A 26651-nucleotide genomic window follows, 5' to 3' on the forward strand; every position below is an offset into this window, starting at 1 on the left:
CGGCGCGCCACCGTCTCCACTTTACCGCAGGACCGGCACTCCGGGGACGTGTCGGTGGTGACGGTGCCGTGGGCGATGCTCCGGCCGAGGTCGCCGATGCGGTCGTACGTCGGGCTGGAGTGGAGTTGCCTCCAGCGAGGCCTCTCCGGAGAGGCGCAGGGCTAGGGGCTCTCCTCCAGGCGTGGTCCTTGTGGCTCCTCAGGGTGTCCTGTTGGTGGAACCGGACCGTGTAGGAGTAGAGCACCTTCCTCTTGACGTTAGCGAAGGCCACCTCCGGCAGGTCTTCCAGCCGGCACAGGTTGTGATCCCTCTCTCCCCCCCCCCTCTCCCCCCTCTCTCTCCCCCCCTCTCTCTCCCCTCTCTCCACACTCTCTCCCCTCTCTCTTCTCTCTCTCCCCCCTCTCTCCCCCCTCTCTCCCCCCTCTCTCCCCCCCCTCTCTCTCCCCCACCCCTCTCTCCCCTCTCTCTCCCCCCTCTCTCTCCCCCCTCTCTCTCCCCTGTCTCTCCTCTCTCTCCCCTCTCTCTCCCCTCTCCCCCCCCTCTCCCCCCCCCTCTCCCCCCCTCTCTCTACCCTCTCTCTCCCCCCTCTCTCTCCTCTCTCTCCTCCCTCCGCTCTCTCCCCCCTCTCGCTCTCTCAACTCCTCCTGTCGAATTCTGAAATAATTTCCGGCCATTATTTCCAAAAGAATGCTGCCCCTCTATCGCACCGGACCACTCGCCACAGAAAAACTAACAAAAACGAGATATCTCTGGCCATAATAATAATACAGTGTGTAGGGTTTTTTTTTACATCATTAACACCACCACCACCACCAACCATTACCACCACCACCATCATCATCATGATCGGTCCATTACAGCTGTGTATTGATTACGGTACGTTATGTGTGTGTGTAGGTGTGACTGTGTGTGTGTGTGTAGGTGTGACTGTGTGTGTGTGTGTGTAGGTGTGTCTGTGTGTGTCTGTGTGTAGGTGTGTCTGTCTGTGTGTGTGTGGGGAGCGGTGGTGCAGCGGTTAGCGCTACGCTGCGCTACGAACTCGGCGACCCGAGTTCGATTCCCGCTCACGGCCACCAACACCACCAGTGACGATTATCTGAACCGGTCCTGGGCCTCATCTAGGTCAACTCAGCCTCAAATGAGTACCTGGTGTAGCGGTGTGTAGTAAGCATCGCCACTGGGGAGACAAAGGCGGCCGGGTGTGGTGTTGGCCACCAACCCCCTCGTGTGCTGTGCCGGCCTTAATAGCTGCTGCTCACTAACAGCACTTGCCCCTACAGCCTGTTAGAGGCTACACGGGGGAGTTTTGTCTTTGTGTGAGTGTGTGTGAGTGTGTGTAAGTGTGTAAGTGAGTGTGTGTTTACCAGCAGAGGTCTCACTCCGAATCAGTCGAGCGGCAATATCTTTTAATCGGTTGCGTAACGCTGTGTGGAAGCTACCTGGTCTGTCGCTCCGCACTAAGCTTCAGGTCTTCTTGGCCACGGTCATTCCCTCCCTTCTCTACGCTTGCGAAACGTGGACCCCCCTAATGGAACATCTTCGCCGGTTAGAAACATTTAGGCTAGCCTGCCTACGATCCATCCTGGGTTTAACCTGCAGGCTGGATTGTGTGAGGAGCTCACAAATCCTTGAAAGATCTGGGCAAGGTCCCATCGGTGAGCTCCTCCGGCAGGCAAGGCTGCGATGGCTGGGTCATGTAGCCCGCATGCCCAGCCACCGCATGCCGAAACAGCTTTTGTTCGGCCGGATCGAGGGGGCTAAACGGGCGCGGCACGGGCTAGAGAAGAGATGGAGTGACGTGGTACAGGAGGACGTGGAGCTGAGTGGACTTGCCGATGACTGGTACCAGTAGTGTCAAGATCGGCCTCTGTGGAGGAGGCTCGTGAAGGACGCTACTGGGCAGTTGGAGGCAGTCGCCCTCCAACAACAACGGAGGGCGGAGAAGCGACGCTCACAACAACGAGCGGAGCGCCGGGTGACTAGGGCACAGCAGGTTGGCACAGTAGGGGGTACAGGTGGTGCATCAGCCAGTCATCTCAGTCAGTCGACCCGTGGCACCTGGGTCTGCCCCGTGACCTCCTGCCAGCGGGCGTTCGACACTTCACGTGGCCTCAAGGTGCACATGGCCTGGCACAAGCGTCATGGTGACATCACCGCCACTTAGTGGCGAATGGCGGTTGTTGTTGTGTGTGTATGTAATCCGGCAAAACAACCCCCTACCTCCTCGCGGTGCTGGACGGGCGACCCTGTCGTGGGCAGTGCTGTGGGGGGAGGGCCAATTTCGATTGGCTCCTCCCCTCATGGCGTCTTTGACCACCGCAGTGGCTAAACGGGGGCTCTGGACGGGTGCGGGTGTCTGGTAACCCCTCTACTTTCAAATGTTTACCACTAAACCACGACTAAAATATCTAACTAATAAGCTTGTGCCGGAGGCCACGGGACAGGCGTCTATGACGTCTCCTGGCCAAACCCCAATTGGCGAAGCCAGGAGATTAAATCTCTACCCTCGGGGCTCCTCCAGGAACAACGAAAAGCCACTTCGCGTGGCCACGTGGAATGTTCGAACGCTCACTGCAGAGGAGAGGCTGCCACTCCTCTGTCGGGAGCTGTACCGGTACCGCCTGGATCTCTGTGGCATTTAGGAGGTCCGGTGGACCGGTTCTGGCTCCTGCCACCATGAGGGGTGGACAGTCCTCTACTCGGGGCAGCAGACTGCCAAACAACAGGGTGTGGCTCTTCTTTTGAACAAAAGACTGAAGGGTGCGTGGGAGCGTGGCGGTGAGGTGTGGGAAGCTGTAAGCCCCAGGCTACTTTGGGCTCGCCTTCCCATCAACCGGAGGTGAGAAGTGGTGGTCGTGGTTACTTATGCCCCCACCGAAGACGAATATCCGTGGAGGGATGCAGGCAAAGCCGATGAGTCGGATTCCTTCTATGACCTCCTGTCACAGGTGCTGGCTAAAGTGGCCCCTCAGGATAGAGTCATCTTGTTGGGTGACTTCAATGCCCGAGTTGGTCATGATGCTGGCACCTGGTCTGGAGTGATTGGAGGGCATGGGCCAGATCAGCTTAATAACAATGGTAGAAGGCTGCTAGATTTTTGTGCAACCCATGGGCTTGTAATTACCAACACGCTGTTCCGGCATCGGCGCATCCACACAACATCATGGATGCATGCCGGGTCCAAGCAAGAACATCTGCTGGACTACATAGTGACGGACCAGCAGATGCGAGCCCATGTCCTTGACGCCAGGACCTACCATGGAGCTGATCTGCCCTCTGACCATCGACTAGTCATCTGTAAGATGCGCCTGCCATTCTTCCACTCCGGTGGTGGGTGTACACCCAGGACCCCATTCCAACCTAAAGTGTGCTGGTCTCAGTTATCTGATGAAAGTTGCAAGCGAGAATTTCATCATCGCATGCGGCTGGGGTTGGCATCGTCCCCGACTCCTCCTGATGTCGAGGGTAAATGGGCGAGGTTTAGGACTGCGACTCATGCAGCTGCAATGGCTGCTTTGGGTACGCGGTCCAGACCTCCCCAGACACCCTGGATGACAGAGGAGTTGTTCACGATGGTTGAGAAAAAGCGACAGGCCCACTGTCATCGGCTACAGAATTCCACGTCAGAGAATGAGGAGGCTTACCGCAGCCTTCACTCAGAGGTTCGGAGAGCCGTGAGGCGCTGCAAGGATGGGTGGTCGCAGGTTGCTGAGGAGATGGAGTCTACCTCAGTGGCCCGCGATCACAAATCTCTATTTAACTCCATCAACAAAGCAACCTGCAGCGCCACACCTATTACCATCATTAGGGGAAAAAACGGTGATCCAATCTCCGACCCCCAGGAATAGGTTTGCAGATTTGCTGAGCATTTCTGTGAGGTCCTGGGGGAGGGGAAATACCTCAGCCAGGAAAACATCGTGGCACAAAGTGGGGATGACCCTGCTGAGGCTGCAGTGCCTCAAATTTCGGAAGAAGTCACCCCCTGTGAGTGGCTGGCTGAGGTGCCATCTGTTGACGAAGTACTGAAGGCGATCCGGAGTCTGAGACCAGGAAAGGCACCGGGTAGAGATGATCTCCCAAGCGAAATGCTGAGGGAGGGTGGCGTTTGTGCACAGACTGTCCTATATGACATCATAACAACAGTCTGGACCACTGGACGGGTTCTGCAGGATTGAAAGGATGCCCTGGTGGTCCCACTCTTTAAGAAGGGGGACCGCACAGACTGTAACAACTACAGGGGCGTCTCACTCCTCAGTGTGCCGGGAAAGGTCCTGGCAAGGATTATTCAACATCGCCTTGCCAGCCACGCTGAGGAGAGGCTTGCAGAGCCCCAATGCGGTTTCAGGAAAGGGCGGTCCTGCACAGATGCCATATTTTCTGTCCGTCTGCTACAGCAGAAGTGTACGGAATTCCAACAAGACCTACATCTCTGCTTTATTGACCTGGTCAAGGCCTATGATACCATCAGTAGGCCTGGGCTCTGGGTTGTTCTTCGTGCTTTTGGAGTCCCTGACCCTCTGCTCACGATCATTAAGGACCTTCATGATGGTGAGCTGGCCCGGGTAAAATTACGTGGCCAGGAGTCAGAGCCATTCCCTGTACACCTTGGGGTGCGACAGGGATGCCTTCTGGCTCCCACATTATTTGACATCTATTTTGACCACGTAGTTCGTGAAGCCTTCAATAGCTGTACCGGGGGAATCTCCATTTGGTACAGATATAATGGGAGGCTGATCGATGCCTGGGTGCGGTCAAGGGATGGCTCCCTATTGCTAAACCACGTTATGTATGCCGATGATTTGGTAATATCCGCTCATTCAGAGGAGGAGTTGGAGACGCTGCTGCTGAGACTGGAGCGTGCCACTAAGAGATGAGGCCTTACCATCAGCCCCACCAAAACTAAGCACCTACCTGGGTATTTTGTACCATCGGACACTCCACCCCCACAACTCCCAATCGGTGATGGGGCAGTTGTGGAGAGAGTGGAGCGTTTCCCATACCTGGGCAATGTGCTTATGACCAGCTCCAGTTTAACAGCAGAGGTCTCACTCCGAATCAGTCGAGCGGCAATATCTTTTCATCGGTCGCGTAACGCTGTGTGGAAGCTACCTGGTCTGTCGCTCCGCACTAAGCTTCAGGTCTTCTCGGCCACGGTCATTCCCTCCCTTCTCTACGCTTGCGAAACGTGGACCCCCCTAATGGAACATCTTCGCCGGTTAGAAACATTTAGGCTGGCCTGCCTACGATCCATCCTGGGTTTAACCAGACTGGATTGTGTGAGGAGCTCACAAATCCTTGAAAGATCTGGGCAAGGTCCTATCGGCGAGCTCCTCCGGCGGGCAAGGCTGCGATGGCTGGGTCATGTAGCCCGCATGCCCAGCCACCGCATGCCGAAACAGCTTTTGTTCGACCGGATCGAGAGGGCTAAACGGGCACGGCACGGGCTAGAGAAGAGATGGAGTGATGTGGTACTGGAGGACGTGGAGCTGAATGGACTTGCCGATGACTGGTACCAGCGGTGTCAAGATCGGCCTCTGTGGAGGAGGCTCGTGAAGGACGCTACTGGGCAGTTGGAGGCAGTCGCCCTCCAACAACAACGGAGGGCAGAGGAGCGACGCTCACAACAACGAGCAGAGCGCCGGGTGGCTAAAGCACAGGGAGTTGGCACAGTAGGGGGCACAGGTGGTGCATCAGCCAGTCATCTCAGTCAGTCGACCCGTGGCACCTGGGTCTGCCCCGTGACCTCCTGCCAGCGGGCGTTCGACACTTCACGTGGCCTCAGGGTGCACATAGCCTGGCACAAGCGTCGTGGTGACGTCACCGCCACTTAGTGGTGAATGGCGGTTGTTGTTGTGTGTGTGTACCTGGGTGTGTCTGTGTGTGTGTGTCTGTGTGTGTGTGTCTGTGTGTGTGTACCTGGGTGTGTGTGTGTGTAACGGGGAGCGGTGGTGCAGCGGTTAGCGCTACGCTGTGTTACGAACCCGGCCATCCGAGTTTGATTCCCGCTCACGGCCACCAACACGACCAGTTACGATTATCTGAACCGATCCTGGGCCTCCCCTAGGTCGACTCAGCCTCAAACGAGTGCCTGGTGCGGTGTGTCGTGAACATCGCCACTGGCGGGGAGACAAAGGCGGCCGGGCGTGGTGCTGCCCACACAAATACCCCCGCCCCCATTCACCGCCCCCCCCCCCCAGTGTGTTCACTCACAGCACTTAGCCCCAAGCAGCATCATCATCATCATTATAATCTGCATCATCATCATCAGCAGCAGCATCGTCATCATCAGCAGCAGCATCATCAGCATCATTATCATCATCACGTGGGTATGAAATAAAGTCACGTGGGTATAAAATAAAGTCACGTGGGTATGAAATAAAGTCACGTGGGTATAAAATAAAGTCACGTGGGTATGAAATAAAGTCACGTGGGTATAAAATAAAGTCACGTGGGTATGAAATAAGGTCACGTGGGTATAAAATAAAGTCACGTGGGTATGAAATAAAGTCACGTGGGTATGAAATAAAGTCACGTGGGTATGAAATAAAGTCACGTGGGTATGAAATAAAGTCACGTGGGTATGAAATAAAGTCACGTGGGTATGAAATAAAGTCACGTGGGTATGAAATAAAGTCACGTGGGTATGAAATAAAGTCACGTGGGTATGAAATAAAGTCACGTGGGTATGAAATAAAGTCACGTGGGTATGAAATAAAGTCACGTGGGTATGAAATAAAGTCACGTGGGTATGAAATAAAGTCACGTGGGTATGAAATAAAGTCACGTGGGTGTGAAATAAAGTCACGTGGGTGTGAAATAAAGTCACGTGGGTGTGAAATAAAGTCACGTGGGTGTGAAATAAAGTCACGTGGGTATGAAATAAAGTCACGTGGGTATGAAATAAAGTCACGTGGGTGTGAAATAAAGTCACGTGGGTGTGAAATAAAGTCACGTGGGGGTGAAATAAAGTCACGTGGGTATAAAATAAAGTCACGTGGGTATGAAATAAAGTCACGTGGGTATGAAATAAAGTCACGTGGGTATGAAATAAAGTCACGTGGGTGTGAAATAAAGTCACGTGGGGGTGAAATAAAGTCACGTGGGTATAAAATAAAGTCACGTGGGTATAAAATAAAGTCACGTGGGTATGAAATAAAGTCACGTGGGTATAAAATAAAGTCACGTGGGTGTGAAATAAAGTCACGTGGGTATAAAATAAAGTCACGTGGGTATGAAATAAAGTCACGTGGGTATAAAATAAAGTCACGTGGGTATAAAATAAAGTCACGTGGGTATAAAATAAAGTCACGTGGGTATGAAATAAAGTCACGTGGGTATAAAATAAAGTCACGTGGGTATGAAATAAGGTCACGTGGGTATAAAATAAAGTCACGTGGGTATAAAATAAAGTCACGTGGGTATAAAATAAAGTCACGTGGGTATGAAATAAAGTCACGTGGGTATGAAATAAAGTCACGTGGGTATGAAATAAAGTCACGTGGGTATGAAATAAAGTCACGTGGGTATGAAATAAAGTCACGTGGGTATAAAATAAAGTCACGTGGGTGTGAAATAAAGTCACGTGGGGGTGAAATAAAGTCACGTGGGTATAAAATAAAGTCACGTGGGTGTAAAATAAAGTCACGTGGGTATGAAATAAAGTCACGTGGGTATGAAATAAAGTCACGTGGGTATAAAATAAGGTCACGTGGGTATAAAATAAAGTCACGTGGGTATAAAATAAAGTCACGTGGGTATAAAATAAAGTCACGTGGGTATAAAATAAAGTCACGTGGGTATGAAATAAAGTCACGTGGGTATGAAATAAAGTCACGTGGGTATGAAATAAAGTCACGTGGGTATGAAATAAAGTCACGTGGGTATAAAATAAATTCACGTGGGGGTGAAATAAAGTCACGTGGGTATAAAATAAAGTCACGTGGGGGTGAAATAAAGTCACGTGGGTATAAAATAAAGTCACGTGGGTATGAAATAAAGTCACGTGGGTATAAAATAAAGTCAAGTGGGTATGAAATAAAGTCACGTGGGTATAAAATAAAGTCACGTGGGTATGAAATAAAGTCACGTGGGTATAAAATAAAGTCACGTGGGTATGAAATAAGATCACGTGGGTATAAAATAAAGTCACGTGGGTATGAAATAAAGTCACGTGGGTATGAAATAAAGTCACGTGGGTATGAAATAAAGTCACGTGGGTATGAAATAAAGTCACGTGGGTATGAAATAAAGTCACGTGGGTATGAAATAAAGTCACGTGGGTATGAAATAAAGTCACGTGGGTATGAAATAAAGTCACGTGGGTATGAAATAAAGTCACGTGGGTATAAAATAAAGTCACGTGGGTGTGAAATAAAGTCACGTGGGGGTGAAATAAAGTCACGTGGGTATGAAATAAAGTCACGTGGGTATGAAATAAAGTCACGTGGGTATGAAATAAAGTCACGTGGGTATGAAATAAAGTCACGTGGGTATGAAATAAAGTCACGTGGGTATGAAATAAAGTCACGTGGGTATAAAATAAAGTCACGTGGGGGTGAAATAAAGTCACGTGGGTATAAAATAAAGTCACGTGGGTATGAAATAAAGTCACGTGGGTATGAAATAAAGTCACGTGGGTATAAAATAAAGTCACGTGGGGGTGAAATAAAGTCACGTGGGTATAAAATAAAGTCACGTGGGTATGAAATAAAGTCACGTGGGTATAAAATAAAGTCACGTGGGTATGAAATAAAGTCACGTGGGTGTAAAATAAAGTCACGTGGGTATGAAATAAAGTCACGTGGGTATAAAATAAAGTCACGTGGGTATAAAATAAAGTCACGTGGGTATGAAATAAAGTCACGTGGGTATGAAATAAAGTCACGTGGGTATAAAATAAAGTCACGTGGGTATGAAATAAAGTCACGTGGGTATAAAATAAAGTCACGTGGGTATGAAATAAAGTCACGTGGGTATAAAATAAAGTCACGTGGGTATAAAATAAAGTCACGTGGGTATGAAATAAAGTCACGTGGGTATGAAATAAAGTCACGTGGGTATAAAATAAAGTCACGTGGGTATAAAATAAAGTCACGTGGGTATAAAATAAAGTCACGTGGGTATAAAATAAAGTCACGTGGGTATGAACTAAAGTCACGTGGGTATGAACTAAAGTCACGTGGGTGTAAAATAAAGTCACGTGGGTATAAAATAAAGTCACGTGGGTATAAAATAAAGTCACGTGGGTATAAAATAAAGTCACGTGGGTGTAAAATAAAGTCACGTGGGTATAAAATAAAGTCACGTGGGTATGAAATAAAGTCACGTGGGTGTAAAATAAAGTCACGTGGGTATGAAATAGTCACGTGGGTGTAAAATAAAGTCACGTGGGTATAAAATAAAGTCACGTGGGTATGAAATAAAGTCACGTGGGTGTAAAATAAAGTCACGTGGGTATGAAATAAAGTCACGGGGTGTGAAATAAAGTCACGTGGGTATGAAATAAAGTCACGTGGGTATAAAATAAAGTCACGTGGGTGTAAAATAAAGTCACGTGGGTATAAAATAAAGTCACGTGGGTATAAAATAAAGTCACGTGGGTATGAACTAAAGTCACGTGGGTATAAAATAAAGTCACGTGGGTGTAAAATAAAGTCACGTGGGTATAAATAAAGTCACGTGGGTATGAAATAAAGTCACGTGGGTATGAACTAAAGTCACGTGGGTATAAAATAAAGTCACGTGGGTATAAAATAAAGTCACGTGGGTATGAAATAAAGTCACGTGGGTATAAAATAAAGTCACGTGGGTATAAAATAAAGTCACGTGGGTATAAAATAAAGTCACGTGGGTATGAACTAAAGTCACGTGGGTATAAAATAAAGTCACGTGGGTATAAAATAAAGTCACGTGGGTATAAAATAAAGTCACGTGGGTGTAAAATAAAGTCACGTGGGTATGAAATAGTCACGTGGGTGTAAAATACAGTCACGTGGGTATAAAATAAAGTCACGTGGGTATGAAATAAAGTCACGTGGGTGTAAAATAAAGTCACGTGGGTATGAAATAGTCACGTGGGTGTAAAATAAAGTCACGTGGGTATAAAATAAAGTCACGTGGGTATGAAATAAAGTCACGTGGGTGTAAAATAAAGTCACGTGGGTATGAAATAGTCACGTGGGTGTAAAATAAAGTCACGTGGGTATAAAATAAAGTCACGTGGGTATGAAATAAAGTCACGTGGGTGTAAAATAAAGTCACGTGGGTATGAAATAAAGTCACGTGGGTATGAAATAAAGTCACGTGGGTATAAAATAAAGTCACGTGGGTGTAAAATAAAGTCACGTGGGTGTAAAATAAAATCACGGATCCCTGCAGTCACCAAAACTTCAGATCTCGATAGCTATTGCTTATTTTATTATTTATTCCCACGTGACTTTGCCGAAAGAATCAAAGATCAGGGCGGGGTTCTCTCCCTTCCTCTGCCCCACCCACCAGACGCAGATTTGAGGCTCTGCTCCCACCGCGAGCGGGGGGGGGCTGTGGGGGGTGGGGGGGGGCTGTGGGGGTGGGGCTGTGAGAGAGGGGGGGGTACCCCCCTCCCCCCAACTCTTCCTCCCATTGTTGTGAGCGTGGGAGCCTCAACCCCCCCCCCCCCTCCCGAGACTCTCCCGATCCGAGGTTGGATTCTCAGACACGGCCGCGGGTCACCCCCCCCACCACTCCACCCCCCCACCACTCCACCCCCCCACCACTCCACCCCCCCACCACTCCACCCCTCCACCACTCCACCCCCCCACCACCACTCCACCCCCCCCACCACTCCACCCCCCCACCCCCCCACCACTCCACCTCCCACCACTCCACCCCCCCACCACTCCACCCCCCCACCACTCCACCCCCCCACCCCCACCTTATCGTCGTCCCAAGTGAGACGAATCAACTCTCAAACTTCTTACCGTGACGGGGTTTTAAAAATAACCACAAACTATCTACACACAAATATAGAAAGGATCGCCCATTACGTGATTACTTCACCGCAAGAACCAAAGCGTATGGATCCTTGCAGTCACGAAAACTTCAAATCTACAACAACAACAACAGCCGCCATTCGCCACTAAGTGGCGGTGACGTCACCACGACGCTTGTGCCAGGCTATGTGCACCTTGAGGCCACGTGAAGTGTCGAACGCCCGCGGGCAGGAGGTCACGGGGCAGACCCAGGTGCCACGGGTCGACTGACTGAGATGACTGGCTGATGCACCACCTGTGCCCCCTACTGTGCCAACCTGCTGCGCTTTAGCCACCCGGCGCTCCGCTCGTTGTTGTGAGCGTCGCTCCTCCGCCCTCCGTTGTTGTTGGAGGGCGACTGCCTCCAACTGCCCAGTAGCGTCCTTCACGAGCCTCCTCCACAGAGGCCGATCCTGACACCGCTGGTACCAGTCATCGGCAAGTCCACTCAGCTCCACGTCCTCCTGTACCACATCACTCCATCTCTTCTCTAGCCCGTGCCGCGCCCGTTTAGCCCCCTCGATCCGGCCGAACAAAAGCTGTTTCGGCATGCGGTGGCTGGGCATGCGGGCTACATGACCCAGCCAACGCAGCCTTGCCCGCCGGAGGAGCTCACCGATGGGACCTTGCCCAGATCTTTGAAGGATTTGTGAGCTCCTCACACAATCCAGTCTGGTTAAACCCAGGATGGATCGTAGGCAGGCCAGCCTAAATGTTTCTAACCGGCGAAGATGCTCCATTTAGGGGGTCCACGTTTCGCAAGCGTAGAGAAGGGAGGGAATGACCGTGGCCTAGAAGACCTGAAGCTAAGTGCTTTAGTCACACGGCGCTGGTGAAGTGGTGTAGTGGTGAGTGGTGAGTGTTCTAGTGGTGAGTGGTGTAGTGGTGAGTGGTGTAGTGGTGAGTGTTGTAGTGGTGAGTGGTGTAGTGGTGAGTGGTGTAGTGGTGAGTGGTGAAAGTGGTGAGTGTTGTAGTGGTGAGTGTTGTAGTGGTGAGTGGTGTAGCGGTGAGTGGTGAGTGTTGTAGTGGTGAGTGGTGTAGTGGTGAGTGTTGTAGAGGTGAGTATTGTAGTGGTGAGTGATGTAGTGGTGAGTGGTGTAGTGGTGAGTGATGTAGTGGTGAGTGGTGTTGTGGTGAGTGATGTAGTGGTGTAGTGGTGAGTGGTGTAGTGGTGAGTGGTGCAATGGTGAGTGTTGTAGTGGTGAGTGTTGTAGTGGTGAGTGTTGTAGTGGTGAGTTGTAGTGGTGTAGTGGTGAGTGTTGTAGTGCTGAGTGTTGTAGTGGTGAGTGATGGTGAATGGTGAGTGGTGTAGTGGTGAGTGTTGTAGTGGTGAGTGTTGTAGTGGTGAGTGGTGTAGTGGTGAGTGGTGTAGTGGTGAGTGTTGTAGTGGTGAGTGTTGTAGTGGTGTAGTGGTGAGTGTTGTAGTGGTGTAGTGGTGAGTGTTGTAGTGGTGTAGTGGTGAGTGTTGTAGTGGTGTAGTGGTGAGTGTTATAGTGGTGAGTGGTGTAGTGGTGAGTATTGTAGAGGTGAGTGGTGTAGTGGTGAGTGTTGTAGTGGTGAGTGTTGTAATGGTGAGTGGTATAGTGGTGAGTGTTGTAGTGGTGTAGTGGTGAGTGTTGTGGTGGTGAGTATTGTAGTGGTGAGTGTTGTAGTGGTGTGGTGGTGAGTGGTGTAGTGGTGAGTGGTGTAGTGGTGAGTGGTGTAGTGGTGAGTGCTGTAGTGGTGTAGTGGTGAGTGTTGTAGTGATGTAGTGGTGAGTGGTGAGTGGTGTAGTGGTGAGTGTTGTAGTAGTGAGTGTTGTAGTGGTGAGTGGTGAGTGTTGTAGTGGTGTAGTTGTGAGTGTTGTAGTGGTGTAGTGGTGAGTGTTGTAGTGGTGAGTGGTGAGCGGGGTGAGTGATGTAGTGGTGAGTGGTGAGCGGGGTGAGTGATGGAGTGGTGAGTGTTGTAGTGGTGAGTGGTGAGTGTTGTAGTGGTGAGCTGGGTGAGTGATGTAGTGGTGAGTGTTGTAGTGGTGAGCGGGGTGAGTGTTGTAGTGGTGAGTGGTGTAGTGGTGAGTGGTGTAGTGGTGAGTGTTGTAGTGGTGAGTGGTGAGTGGTATAGTGGTGAGTGTTGTAGTGGTGAGTGGTGAGTGGTGTAGTGGTGAGTGTTGTAGTGGTGAGTGTTGTAGTGGTGAGTGGTGAGTGGTATAGTGGTGAGTGTTGTAGTGGTGAGTGGTGAGTGATGTAGTGGTGAGTGTTGTAGTGGTGAGCGGGGTGAGTGTTGTAGTGGTGAGTGGTGTAGTGGTGAGTGGTGTAGTGGTGAGTGTTGTAGTGGTGAGTGGTGAGTGGTATAGTGGTGAGTGTTGCAGTGGTGAGTGTTGTAGTGGTGTAGTGGTGAGTGTTGTTGTGGTGAGTGGTGTAGTGGTGAGTGGTGTAGTGGTGAGTATTGTAGTGGTGAGTGGTGTAGTGGTGAGTGGTGTAGTGGTGAGTGATGTAGTGGTGAGTGGTGTAGTGGTGAGTGGTGTAGTCGTGAGTGGTGTAGTGGTGTAGTGGTGAGTGGTGTAGTTGTGAGTGGTGAGTGGTGTAGTGGTGAGTGTTGTAGTAGTGAGTGTTGTAGTGGTGAGTGGTGAGTGTTGTAGTGGTGAGTGTTGTAGTGGTGTAGTGGTGAGTGTTGTAGTGGTGAGTGTTGTAGTGGTGTAGTGGTGAGTGTTGTAGTGGTGAGTGGTGAGTGTTGTAGTGGTGAGTGATGTAGTGGTGAGTGGTGAGCAGGGTGAGTGATGTAGTGGTGAATGGTGAGTGTTGTAGTGGTGAGCGGGGTGAGTGTTGTAGTGGTGAGTGTTGTAGTGGTGAGTGGTGAGTGTTGTAGTGGTGAGCTGGGTGAGTGTTGTAGTGGTGAGCGGGGTGAGTGTTGTAGTGGTGAGTGGTGAGTGTTGTAGTGGTGAGCTGGGTGAGTGATGTAATGGTGAGTGGTGTAGTGGTGACTGTTGTAGTGGTGAGTGGTGAGTGTTGTAGTGGTGAGTGATGTAGTGGTGAGTGATGTAGTGGTGAGTGTTGTAGTGGTGAGCTGGGTGAGTGATGTAGTGGTGAGTGGTGTAGTGGTGAGTCGTGTAGTGGTGAGTCGTGTAGTGGTGCAGTGTTGTAGTGGTGAGTGATGTAGTGGTGAGTGGTGAGTGTTGTAGTGGTGAACTGGGTGAGTGATGTAGTGGTGAGTGGTGAGTGTAGTGGTGAGTGTTGTAGTGGTGAGTGATGTAGTGGTGAGTGATGTAGTGGTGAGTGTTGTAGTCGTGAGCTGGGTGAGTGATGTAGTCGTGAGTGGTGTAGTGGTGAGTGGTGTAGTGGTGAGTGTTGTAGTCGTGAGCTGGGTGAGTGATGTAGTCGTGAGTGGTGTAGTGGTGAGTGGTGTAGTGGTGAGTATTGTAGAGGTGAGTGGTGTAGTGGTGAGTGTTGTAGTGGTGAGTGATGTAGTGGTGAGTGGTGAGTGTTGTAGTGGTGAGCTGGGTGAGTGATGTAGTGGTGAGTGGTGAGAGTAGTGGTGAGTGATGTAGTGGTGAGTGTTCTGGTGGTGAGTGTTGTAGTGGTGAGTGGTGTAGTGGTGAGTGTTGTAGTGGTGTAGTCGTGAGTGTTGTAGTGGTGAGTGGTGAGTGTTGTAGTGGTGAGTGGTGTAGTGGTGAGTGGTGTAGTGGTGAGTGTTGTAGTGGTGAGTGGTGAGTGTTGTAGTGGTGAGTGTTGTAGTGGTGAGCTGGGTGAGTGTTGTAGTGGTGTAGTGGTGAGTGTAGTGGTGAGTGATGTAGTGGTGAGTGGTGAGCTGGGTGAGTGATGTAGTGGTGAGTGGTGAGCTGGGTGAGTGATGTAGTGGTGAGTGGTGAGCTGGGTGAGTGGTGAGTGGTGAGCTGGGTGAGTCTTGTAGTGGTGAGCGGGGTGAGTGTTGTAGTGGTGAGTGATGTAGTGGTGAGTGGTGTAGTGGTGAGTGGTGTAGTGGTGTAGTGGTGAGTGTTGTAGTGGTGAGTGATGTAGTGGTGAGTGGTGAGTGTTGTAGTGGTGAGCTGGGTGAGTGATGTAGTGGTGAGTGGTGAGAGTAGTGGTGAGTGATGTAGTGGTGAGTGTTGTAGTGGTGAGTGTTGTAGTGGTGAGTGTTGTAGTGGTGTAGTCGTGAGTGTTGTAGTGGTGAGTGGTGAGTGTTGTAGTGGTGTAGTGGTGAGTGTTGTAGTGGTGAGTGGTGTAGTGGTGAGTGTTGTAGTGGTGAGTGTTGTAGTGGTGAGTGTTGTAGTGGTGAGTGGTGTAGTGGTGAGTGTTGTAGTGGTGTAGTGGTGAGTGTTGTGCTGGTGAGTATTGTAGTGGTGAGTGGTGTAGTGGTGAGTGTTGTAGTGGTGAGTGTTGTAGTGGTGAGTGTTGTAGAGGTGAGTGGTGTAGTGGTGAGTGTTGTCGTGGTGAGTGTTGTAGTGGTGAGTGGTGTAGTGGTGAGTGGTGTAGTGGTGAGTATTGTAGAGGTGAGTGGTGTAGTGGTGAGTGTTGTAGTGGTGAGTGTTGTAGTGGTGAGTGTTGTAGTGGTGAGTGTTGTAGTGGTGAGTGTTGTAGTGGTGAGTGTTGTAGTGGTGAGTGGTGTAGTGGTGAGTGTTGTAGAGGTGTAGTGGTGAGTGTTGTGCTGGTGAGTATTGTAGTGGTGAGTGGTGTAGTGGTGAGTGTTGTAGTGGTGAGTGGTGAGTGGTGTAGTGGTGAGTGTTGTAGTGGTGAGTGTTGTAGTGGTGAGTGGTGAGTGGTATAGTGGTGAGTGTTGTAGTGGTGAGTGGTGAGTGATGTAGTGGTGAGTGTTGTAGTGGTGAGCGGGGTGAGTGTTGTAGTGGTGAGTGGTGTAGTGGTGAGTGGTGTAGTGGTGAGTGTTGTAGTGGTGAGTGGTGAGTGGTATAGTGGTGAGTGTTGCAGTGGTGAGTGTTGTAGTGGTGTAGTGGTGAGTGTTGTTGTGGTGAGTGGTGTAGTGGTGAGTGGTGTAGTGGTGAGTATTGTAGTGGTGAGTGGTGTAGTGGTGAGTGGTGTAGTGGTGAGTGATGTAGTGGTGAGTGGTGTAGTGGTGAGTGGTGTAGTCGTGAGTGGTGTAGTGGTGTAGTGGTGAGTGGTGTAGTTGTGAGTGGTGAGTGGTGTAGTGGTGAGTGTTGTAGTAGTGAGTGTTGTAGTGGTGAGTGGTGAGTGTTGTAGTGGTGAGTGTTGTAGTGGTGTAGTGGTGAGTGTTGTAGTGGTGAGTGTTGTAGTGGTGTAGTGGTGAGTGTTGTAGTGGTGAGTGGTGAGTGTTGTAGTGGTGAGTGATGTAGTGGTGAGTGGTGAGCAGGGTGAGTGATGTAGTGGTGAATGGTGAGTGTTGTAGTGGTGAGCGGGGTGAGTGTTGTAGTGGTGAGTGTTGTAGTGGTGAGTGGTGAGTGTTGTAGTGGTGAGCTGGGTGAGTGTTGTAGTGGTGAGCGGGGTGAGTGTTGTAGTGGTGAGTGGTGAGTGTTGTAGTGGTGAGCTGGGTGAGTGATGTAATGGTGAGTGGTGTAGTGGTGACTGTTGTAGTGGTGAGTGGTGAGTGTTGTAGTGGTGAGTGATGTAGTGGTGAGTGATGTAGTGGTGAGTGTTGTAGTGGTGAGCTGGGTGAGTGATGTAGTGGTGAGTGGTGTAGTGGTGAGTCGTGTAGTGGTGAGTCGTGTAGTGGTGCAGTGTTGTAGTGGTGAGTGATGTAGTGGTGAGTGGTGAGTGTTGTAGTGGTGAACTGGGTGAGTGATGTAGTGGTGAGTGGTGAGTGTAGTGGTGAGTGTTGTAGTGGTGAGTGATGTAGTGGTGAGTGATGTAGTGGTGAGTGTTGTAGTCGTGAGCTGGGTGAGTGATGTAGTCGTGAGTGGTGTAGTGGTGAGTGGTGTAGTGGTGAGTGTTGTAGTGGTGAGTGATGTAGTGGTGAGTGGTGAGTGTTGTAGTGGTGAGCTGGGTGAGTGATGTAGTGGTGAGTGGTGAGAGTAGTGGTGAGTGATGTAGTGGTGAGTGTTCTGGTGGTGAGTGTTGTAGTGGTGAGTGGTGTAGTGGTGAGTGTTGTAGTGGTGTAGTCGTGAGTGTTGTAGTGGTGAGTGGTGAGTGTTGTAGTGGTGAGTGGTGTAGTGGTGAGTGGTGTAGTGGTGAGTGTTGTAGTGGTGAGTGGTGAGTGTTGTAGTGGTGAGTGTTGTAGTGGTGAGCTGGGTGAGTGTTGTAGTGGTGTAGTGGTGAGTGTAGTGGTGAGTGATGTAGTGGTGAGTGGTGAGCTGGGTGAGTGATGTAGTGGTGAGTGGTGAGCTGGGTGAGTGATGTAGTGGTGAGTGGTGAGCTGGGTGAGTGGTGAGTGGTGAGCTGGGTGAGTCTTGTAGTGGTGAGCGGGGTGAGTGTTGTAGTGGTGAGTGATGTAGTGGTGAGTGGTGTAGTGGTGAGTGGTGTAGTGGTGTAGTGGTGAGTGTTGTAGTGGTGAGTGATGTAGTGGTGAGTGGTGAGTGTTGTAGTGGTGAGCTGGGTGAGTGATGTAGTGGTGAGTGGTGAGAGTAGTGGTGAGTGATGTAGTGGTGAGTGTTGTAGTGGTGAGTGTTGTAGTGGTGAGTGTTGTAGTGGTGTAGTCGTGAGTGTTGTAGTGGTGAGTGGTGAGTGTTGTAGTGGTGTAGTGGTGAGTGTTGTAGTGGTGAGTGGTGTAGTGGTGAGTGTTGTAGTGGTGAGTGTTGTAGTGGTGAGTGTTGTAGTGGTGAGTGGTGTAGTGGTGAGTGTTGTAGTGGTGTAGTGGTGAGTGTTGTGCTGGTGAGTATTGTAGTGGTGAGTGGTGTAGTGGTGAGTGTTGTAGTGGTGAGTGTTGTAGTGGTGAGTGTTGTAGAGGTGAGTGGTGTAGTGGTGAGTGTTGTCGTGGTGAGTGTTGTAGTGGTGAGTGGTGTAGTGGTGAGTGGTGTAGTGGTGAGTATTGTAGAGGTGAGTGGTGTAGTGGTGAGTGTTGTAGTGGTGAGTGTTGTAGTGGTGAGTGTTGTAGTGGTGAGTGTTGTAGTGGTGAGTGTTGTAGTGGTGAGTGTTGTAGTGGTGAGTGGTGTAGTGGTGAGTGTTGTAGAGGTGTAGTGGTGAGTGTTGTGCTGGTGAGTATTGTAGTGGTGAGTGGTGTAGTGGTGAGTGTTGTCGTGGTGAGTGTTGTAGTGGTGAGTGTTGTAGTGGTGAGTGTTGTAGTGGTGAGTGTTGTAGTGGTGAGTGTTGTAGAGGTGAGTGGTGTAGTGGTGAGTGTTGTAGTGGTGAGTGTTGTAGTGGTGAGTGTTGTAGTGGTGAGTGTTGTAGTGGTGAGTGTTGTAGTGGTGAGTGTTGTGGTGGTGAGTATTGTAGTGGTGAGTGTTGTAGTGGTGAGTATTGTAGTGGTGAGTATTGTAGTGGTGAGTGTTGTAGTGGTGAGTGTTGTAGTGGTGTAGTGGTGAGTGTTGTAGTGGTGTAGTGGTGAGTGTTGTAGTGGTGAGTGGTGTAGTGGTGAGTGTTGTAGTGGTGAGTGTTGTAGTGGTGAGTGGTGTAGTGGTGAGTGTTGTAGTAGTGAGTGTTGTAGTGGTGAGTGGTGAGTGTTGTAGTGGTGGGTGATGTAGTGGTGAGTGGTGAGCGGGGTGAGTGATGTAGTGGTGAGTGGTGAGCGGGGTGAGTGATGTAGTGGTGAGTGGTGAGTGATGTAGTGGTGAGCGGGGTGAGTGTTGTAGTGGTGAGTGTTGTAGTGGTGAGTGGTGAGTGTTGTAGTGGTGAGCGGGGTGAGTGTTGTAGTGGTGAGTGGTTAGTGTTGTAGTGGTGAGCTGGGTGAGTGATGTAGTGGTGAGTGGTGTAGTGGTGAGTGGTGTAGTGGTGAGTGGTGAGTGTTGGAGTGGTGAGTGATGTAGTGGTGAGTGATGTAGTGGTGAGCGGTGTAGTGTTGAGTGATGTAGTGGTGAGTGTAGTGGTGAGTGATGTAGTGGTGAGTGATGTAGTGGTGAGTGGTGAGTGATGTAGTGGTGAGTGTAGTGGTGAGTGTAGTGGTGAGTGTTGTAATGGTGAGTGGTGTAGTGGTGAGTGGTGTAGTGGTGAGTGGTGTAGTGGTGTAGTGGTGAGTATTGTAGTGGTGAGTGGTGAGTGTTGTAGTGGTGAGTGGTGTAGTGTTGTAGTGTTGTAGTGGTGAGTGGTGTAGTGGTGAGTGTTGTAGTGGTGAGTGTTGTAATGGTGAGTGGTGAGTGTTGTAGTGGTGAGTGTTGTAGTGGTGAGTGGTGTAGTGTTGTAGTGGTGAGTGGTGTAGTGGTGAGTGTTGTAGTGGTGAGTGGTGTAGTGATGAGTGTTGTAGTGGTGAGCTGGGTGAGTGTTGTAGTGGTGAGTGTTGTAGTGGTGAGTGGTGAGTGTTGTAGTGGTGAGTGGTGAGTGTTGTAGTGGTGAGCTGGGTGAGTGTTGTAGTGGTGTAGTGGTGAGTGTAGTGGTGAGTGATGTAGTGGTGAGTGGTGAGTGGTGTAGTGATGAGTGTTGTAGTGGTGAGTGTAGTGATGAGTGTTGTAGTGGTGAGTGGTGAGTGTAGTGGTGAGTGTAGTAGTGGTGAGTGATGTAGTGGTGAGCTGGGTGAGTGATGTAGTGGTGAGTGGTGTAGTGGTGAGTGATGTAGTGGTGAGCTGGGTGAGTGATGTAGTGGTGAGCTGGGTGAGTGATGTAGTGGTGAGCTGGGTGAGTGATGTAGTGGTGAGCTGGGTGAGTGATGTAGTGGTGAGCTGGGTGAGTGATGTAATGGTGAGCTGGGTGAGTGTAGTGGTGAGTGTAGTGGTGAGTGATGTAGTGGTAAGTGGTGAGTGTAGTGGTGAGTGTTGTAGTGGTGAGCTGGGTGAGTGATGTAGTGGTGAGCTGGGTGAGTGATGTAGTAGTGAGCTGGGTGAGTGTAGTGGTGAGTGTAGTGGTGAGTGATGTAGTGGTGAGTGGTGAGTGTAGTGGTGAGTGTTGTAGTGGTGAGTGGTGAGTGTATTGGTGAGTGTTGTAGTGGTGAGTGGTGAGTGTTGTAGTGGTGAGCTGGGTGAGTGATGTAGTGGTGAGTGGTGAGTGTAGTGGTGAGTGTTGTAGTGGTGAGTGATGTAGTGGTGAGTGTTGTAGTGGTGAGTGGTGAGTGTAGTGGTGAATGATGTAGTGGTGAGCTGGGTGAGTGATGTAGTGGTGAGTGGTGAGTGTAGTAGTGGTGAGTGTTGTAGTGGTGAGCTGGGTGAGTGATGTAGTGGTGAGTGGTGAGTGTAGTAGTGGTGAGTGATGTAGTGGTGAGCTGGGTGAGTGATGTAGTGGTGAGTGGTGAGTGTAGTGGTGAGTGTTGTAGTGGTGAGCTGGGTGAGTGTTGTAGTGGTGAGTGTTGTAGTGTTGTAGTGGTGAGCTGGGTGAGTGATGTAGTGGTGAGCTGGGTGAGTGATGTAGTGGTGAGTGGTGAATGTTGTAGTGGTGAGCTGGGTGAGTGATGTAGTGGTGAGTGTTGTAGTGGTGAGCTGGGTGAGTGATGTAGTGGTGAGCTGGGTGAGTGATGTAGTGGTGAGTGTTGTAGTGGTGAGCTGGGTGAGTGTAGTAGTGGTGAGTGTAGTGGTGAGTGTTGTAGTGGTGAGCTGGGTGAGTGATGTAGTGGTGAGTGGTGAGTGTTGTAGTGGTGAGTGGTGAGTGTTGTAGTGGTGAGCTGGGTGAGTGATGTAGTGGTAAGTGGTGAGTGTTGTAGTGGTGAGCTGGGTGAGTGATGTAGTGGTGAGTGGTGAGTGATGTAGTGGTGAGCTGGGTGAGTGTTGTAGTGGTGTAGTGGTGAGTGTAGTGGTGAGTGATGTAGTGGTGAGTGGTGAGTGGTGTAGTGATGAGTGTTGTAGTGGTGAGTGTAGTGATGAGTGTTGTAGTGGTGAGTGGTGAGTGTAGTGGTGAGTGTAGTAGTGGTGAGTGATGTAGTGGTGAGCTGGGTGAGTGATGTAGTGGTGAGTGGTGTAGTGGTGAGTGATGTAGTGGTGAGCTGGGTGAGTGATGTAGTGGTGAGCTGGGTGAGTGATGTAGTGGTGAGCTGGGTGAGTGATGTAGTGGTGAGCTGGGTGAGTGATGTAGTGGTGAGCTGGGTGAGTGATGTAATGGTGAGCTGGGTGAGTGTAGTGGTGAGTGTAGTGGTGAGTGATGTAGTGGTAAGTGGTGAGTGTTGTGGTGAGTGTTGTAGTGGTGAGTGGTGAGTGTATTGGTGAGTGTTGTAGTGGTGAGTGGTGAGTGTTGTAGTGGTGAGCTGGGTGAGTGATGTAGTGGTGAGTGGTGAGTGTAGTGGTGAGTGTTGTAGTGGTGAGTGATGTAGTGGTGAGTGTTGTAGTGGTGAGTGGTGAGTGTAGTGGTGAATGATGTAGTGGTGAGCTGGGTGAGTGATGTAGTGGTGAGTGGTGAGTGTAGTAGTGGTGAGTGTTGTAGTGGTGAGCTGGGTGAGTGATGTAGTGGTGAGTGGTGAGTGTAGTAGTGGTGAGTGATGTAGTGGTGAGCTGGGTGAGTGATGTAGTGGTGAGTGGTGAGTGTAGTGGTGAGTGTTGTAGTGGTGAGCTGGGTGAGTGTTGTAGTGGTGAGTGGTGAGTGTTGTAGTGGTGAGTGTTGTAGTGTTGTAGTGGTGAGCTGGGTGAGTGATGTAGTGGTGAGCTGGGTGAGTGATGTAGTGGTGAGTGGTGAATGTTGTAGTGGTGAGCTGGGTGAGTGATGTAGTGGTGAGTGTTGTAGTGGTGAGCTGGGTGAGTGATGTAGTGGTGAGCTGGGTGAGTGATGTAGTGGTGAGTGTTGTAGTGGTGAGCTGGGTGAGTGTAGTAGTGGTGAGTGTAGTGGTGAGTGTTGTAGTGGTGAGCTGGGTGAGTGATGTAGTGGTGAGTGGTGAGTGTTGTAGTGGTGAGTGGTGAGTGTTGTAGTGGTGAGCTGGGTGAGTGATGTAGTGGTAAGTGGTGAGTGTTGTAGTGGTGAGCTGGGTGAGTGATGTAGTGGTGAGTGGTGAGTGATGTAGTGGTGAGCTGTGTGAGTGATGTGGTGGTGAGTGGTGAGTGTTGTAGTGGTGAGTGGTGAGTGATGTAGTGGTGAGCTGGGTGAGTGATGTAGTGGTGAGTGGTGAGTGGTGTAGTGGTGAGTGATGTAGTGGTGAGCTGGGTGAGTGATGTAGTGGTGAGCTGGGTGAGTGATGTAGTGGTGAGCTGGGTGAGTGATGTAGTGGTGAGTGGTGTAGTGGTGAGTGATGTAGTGGTGAGCTGGGTGAGTGATGTAGTGGTGAGCTGGGTGAGTGATGTAGTGGTGAGTGATGTAGTGGTGAGTGGTGAGTGTAGTGGTGAGTGGTGAGTGTTGTAGTGGTGAGCTGGGTGAGTGATGTAGTGGTGAGTGGTGAGTGATGTAGTGGTGAGCTGGGTGAGTGATGTAGTGGTGAGTGGTGAGTGATGTAGTGGTGAGTGGAGTGGTGAGTGTTGTAGTGGTGAGCTGGGTGAGTGATGTAGTGGTGAGCTGGGTGAGTGATGTAGTGGTGAGTGGTGAGTGGTGAGTGTAGTGATGAGTGGTGAGTGTTGTAGTGGTGAGCTGGGTGAGTGATGTAGTGGTGAGCTGGGTGAGTGATGTAGTGGTGAGTGGTGAGTGTTGTGGTGGTGAGCTGGGTGAGTGATGTAGTGGTGAGCTGGGTGAGTGATGTAGTGGTGAGTGGTGAGTGATGTAGTGGTGAGTGGTGAGTGTAGTGGTGAGTGGTGAGTGATGTAGTGGTGAGCTGGGTGAGTGATGTAGTGGTGAGCTGGGTGAGTGTTGTGGTGGTGAGCTGGGTGAGTGATGTAGTGGTGAGTGTAGTGGTGAGTGTTGTAGTGGTGAGCTGGGTGAGTGTTGTAGTGGTGAGCTGGGTGAGTGTTGTAGTGGTGAGCTGGGTGAGTGATGTAGTGGTGAGTGGTGAGTGTTGTAGTGGTGAGCTGGGTGAGTGATGTAGTGGTGAGTGGTGTAGTGGTGAGTGATGTAGTGGTGAGCTGGGTGAGTGACGTAGTGGTGAGCTGGGTGAGTGATGTAGTGGTGAGTGGTGAGTGGTGTAGTGGTGAGTGATGTAGTGGTGAGCTGGGTGAGTGATGTAGTGGTGAGCTGGGTGAGTGATGTAGTGGTGAGTGTTGTGGTGGTGAGCTGGGTGAGTGATGTAGTGGTGAGCTGGGTGAGTGATGTAGTGGTGAGTGGTGAGTGTTGTGGTGGTGAGCTGGGTGAGTGATGTAGTGGTGAGCTGGGTGAGTGATGTAGTGGTGAGTGGTGAGTGATGTAGTGGTGAGTGGTGAGTGTAGTGGTGAGTGTTGTAGTGGTGAGCTGGGTGAGTGATGTAGTGGTGAGCTGGGTGAGTGATGTAGTGGTGAGTGGTGAGTGTTGTGGTGGTGAGCTGGGTGAGTGATGTAGTGGTGAGCTGGGTGAGTGATGTAGTGGTGAGTGGTGAGTGTTGTGGTGGTGAGCTGGGTGAGTGTTGTGGTGGTGAGCTGGGTGAGTGATGTAGTGGTGAGTGGTGAGTGATGTAGTGGTGAGTGGTGAGTGTAGTGGTGAGTGGTGAGTGTTGTAGTGGTGAGCTGGGTGAGTGATGTAGTGGTGAGTGGTGAGTGATGTAGTGGTGAGCTGGGTGAGTGATGTAGTGGTGAGTGGTGAGTGATGTAGTGGTGAGTGGTGAGTGTAGTGGTGAGTGGTGAGTGTTGTAGTGGTGAGCTGGGTGAGTGATGTAGTGGTGAGCTGGGTGAGTGATGTAGTGGTGAGTGGTGAGTGATGTAGTGGTGAGTGGTGAGTGTAGTGGTGAGTGGTGAGTGTTGTAGTGGTGAGCTGGGTGAGTGATGTAGTGGTGAGCTGGGTGAGTGATGTAGTGGTGAGTGGTGAGTGTTGTGGTGGTGAGTGGTGAGTGTTGTGGTGGTGAGCTGGGTGAGTGATGTAGTGGTGAGCTGGGTGAGTGATGTAGTGGTGAGTGGTGAGTGATGTAGTGGTGAGTGGTGAGTGTAGTGGTGAGTGATGTAGTGGTGAGCTGGGTGAGTGATGTAGTGGTGAGCTGGGTGAGTGTTGTGGTGATGAGCTGGGTGAGTGATGTAGTGGTGAGTGTAGTGGTGAGTGTTGTAGTGGTGAGCTGGGTGAGTGTTGTAGTGGTGAGCTGGGTGAGTGTTGTAGTGGTGAGCTGGGTGAGTGATGTAGTGGTGAGCTGGGTGAGTGTTGTAGTGGTGAGCTGGGTGAGTGATGTAGTGGTGAGTGGTGAGTGTTGTAGTGGTGAGCTGGGTGAGTGATGTAGTGGTGAGCTGGGTGAGTGTTGTGGTGGTGAGCTGGGTGAGTGATGTAGTGGTGAGTGGTGAGTGTAGTTGTGAGTGTTGTGGTGGTGAGCTGGGTGAGTGATGTAGTGGTGAGTGTTGTAGTGGTGAGCTGGGTGAGTGTTGTAGTGGTGAGCTGGGTGAGTGTTGTAGTGGTGAGCTGGGTGAGTGTTGTGGTGGTGAGCTGGGTGAGTGTTGTAGTGGTGAGCTGGGTGAGTGTTGTGGTGGTGAGCTGGGTGAGTGTTGTAGTGGTGAGTGTAGTGGTCAGTGATGTAGTGGTGAGCTGGGTGAGTGATGTAGTGGTGAGTGTAGTGGTGAGTGATGTAGTGGTGAGCTGGGTGAGTGGTGAGTGTTGTAGTGGTGAGCTGGGTGAGTGATGTAGTGGTGAGTGTAGTGGTGAGTGTAGTAGTGGTGAGTGTTGTAGTGGTGAGCTGGGTGAGTAATGTAGTGGTGAGTGTTGTGGTGGTGAGCTGGGTGAGTGATGTAGTGGTGAGTGGTGAGTGTAGTGGTGAGTTGTAGTGGTGAGCTGGGTGAGTGATGTAGTGGTGAGTGATGTAGTGGTGAGCTGGGTGAGTGATGTAGTGGTGAGCTGGGTGAGTGTTGTAGTGGTGAGCTGGGTGAGTGATGAGTGTAGTGGTGAGTGTTGTAGTGGTGAGCTGGGTGAGTGATGTAGTGGTGAGTGTAGTGGTGAGTGATGTAGTGGTGAGCTGGGTGAGTGGTGAGTGTTGTAGTGGTGAGCTGGGTGAGTGATGTAGTGGTGAGTGTAGTGGTGAGTGTAGTAGTGGTGAGTGTTGTAGTGGTGAGCTGGGTGAGTGATGTAGTGGTGAGTGTTGTGGTGGTGAGCTGGGTGAGTGATGTAGTGGTGAGTGTAGTGGTGAGTTGTAGTGGTGAGCTGGGTGAGTGATGTAGTGGTGAGTGGTGAGTGATGTAGTGGTGAGCTGGGTGAGTGATGTAGTGGTGAGCTGGGTGAGTGTTGTAGTGGTGAGCTGGGTGAGTTATGAGTGTAGTGGTGAGTGTTGTAGTGGTGAGCTGGGTGAGTGATGTAGTGGTGAGTGTAGTGGTGAGTGATGTAGTGGTGAGCTGGGTGAGTGGTGAGTGTTGTAGTGGTGAGCTGGGTGAGTGATGTAGTGGTGAGTGTAGTGGTGAGTGTAGTAGTGGTGAGTGTTGTAGTGGTGAGCTGGGTGAGTGATGTAGTGGTGAGTGTTGTGGTGGTGAGCTGGGTGAGTGATGTAGTGGTGAGTGGTGAGTGTAGTGGTGAGTTGTAGTGGTGAGCTGGGTGAGTGATGTAGTGGTGAGTGGTGAGTGATGTAGTGGTGAGCTGGGTGAGTGATGTAGTGGTGAGCTGGGTGAGTGTTGTAGTGGTGAGCTGGGTGAGTGATGAGTGTAGTGGTGAGTGTTGTAGTGGTGAGCTGGGTGAGTGATGTAGTGGTGAGTGTAGTGGTGAGTGTTGTAGTGGTGAGCTGGGTGAGTGATGTAGTGGTGAGTGTTGTGGTGGTTAGCTGGGTGAGTGATGTAGTGGTGAGTGGTGAGTGTAGTGGTGAGTTGTAGTGGTGAGCTGGGTGAGTGATGTAGTGGTGAGTGGTGAGTGATGTAGTGGTGAGCTGGGTGAGTGATGTAGTGGTGAGCTGGGTGAGTGTTGTAGTGGTGAGCTGGGTGAGTGATGAGTGTAGTGGTGAGTGTTGTAGTGGTGAGCTGGGTGAGTGATGTAGTGGTGAGTGTAGTGGTGAGTTGTAGTGGTGAGCTGGGTGAGTGATGTAGTGGTGAGTGTTGTAGTGGTGAGCTGGGTGAGTGATGTAGTGGTGAGTGTAGTGGTGAGTTGTAGTGGTGAGCTGGGTGAGTGATGTAGTGGTGAGTGTAGTGGTGAGTTGTAGTGGTGAGCTGGGTGAGTGATGTAGTGGTGAGTGTAGTGGTGAGTGTAGTGGTGAGTGGTGAGTGTAGTGGTGAGTGTTGTAGTGGTGAGCTGGGTGAGTGATGTAGTGGTGAGTGTAGTGGTGAGTGTTGTAGTGGTGAGCTGGGTGAGTGATGTAGTGGTGAGTGTAGTGGTGAGTGTTGTGGTGGTGAGCTGGGTGAGTGATGTAGTGGTGAGTGTAGTGGTGAGTGTTGTAGTGGTGAGCTGGGTGAGTGATGTAGTGGTGAGTGTAGTGGTGAGTGTTGTGGTGGTGAGCTGGGTGAGTGATGTAGTGGTGAGTGTAGTGGTGAGTGTTGTAGTGGTGAGCTGGGTGAGTGATGTAGTGGTGAGTGTAGTGGTGAGTGTTGTGGTGGTGAGCTGGGTGAGTGATGTAGTGGTGAGTGTAGTGGTGAGTGTTGTAGTGGTGAGCTGGGTGAGTGATGTAGTGGTGAGTGTAGTGGTGAGTGTTGTGGTGGTGAGCTGGGTGAGTGATGTAGTGGTGAGTGTAGTGGTGAGTGTTGTAGTGGTGAGCTGGGTG

This window comes from Petromyzon marinus (assembly GCF_048934315.1).
Source record: "Petromyzon marinus isolate PM22_M1 ecotype Great Lakes invasive population chromosome 70 unlocalized genomic scaffold, UKy_Petmar_22M1.pri1.0 chr70_unloc.2, whole genome shotgun sequence".
NCBI lineage: Eukaryota > Metazoa > Chordata > Hyperoartia > Petromyzontiformes > Petromyzontidae > Petromyzon > Petromyzon marinus.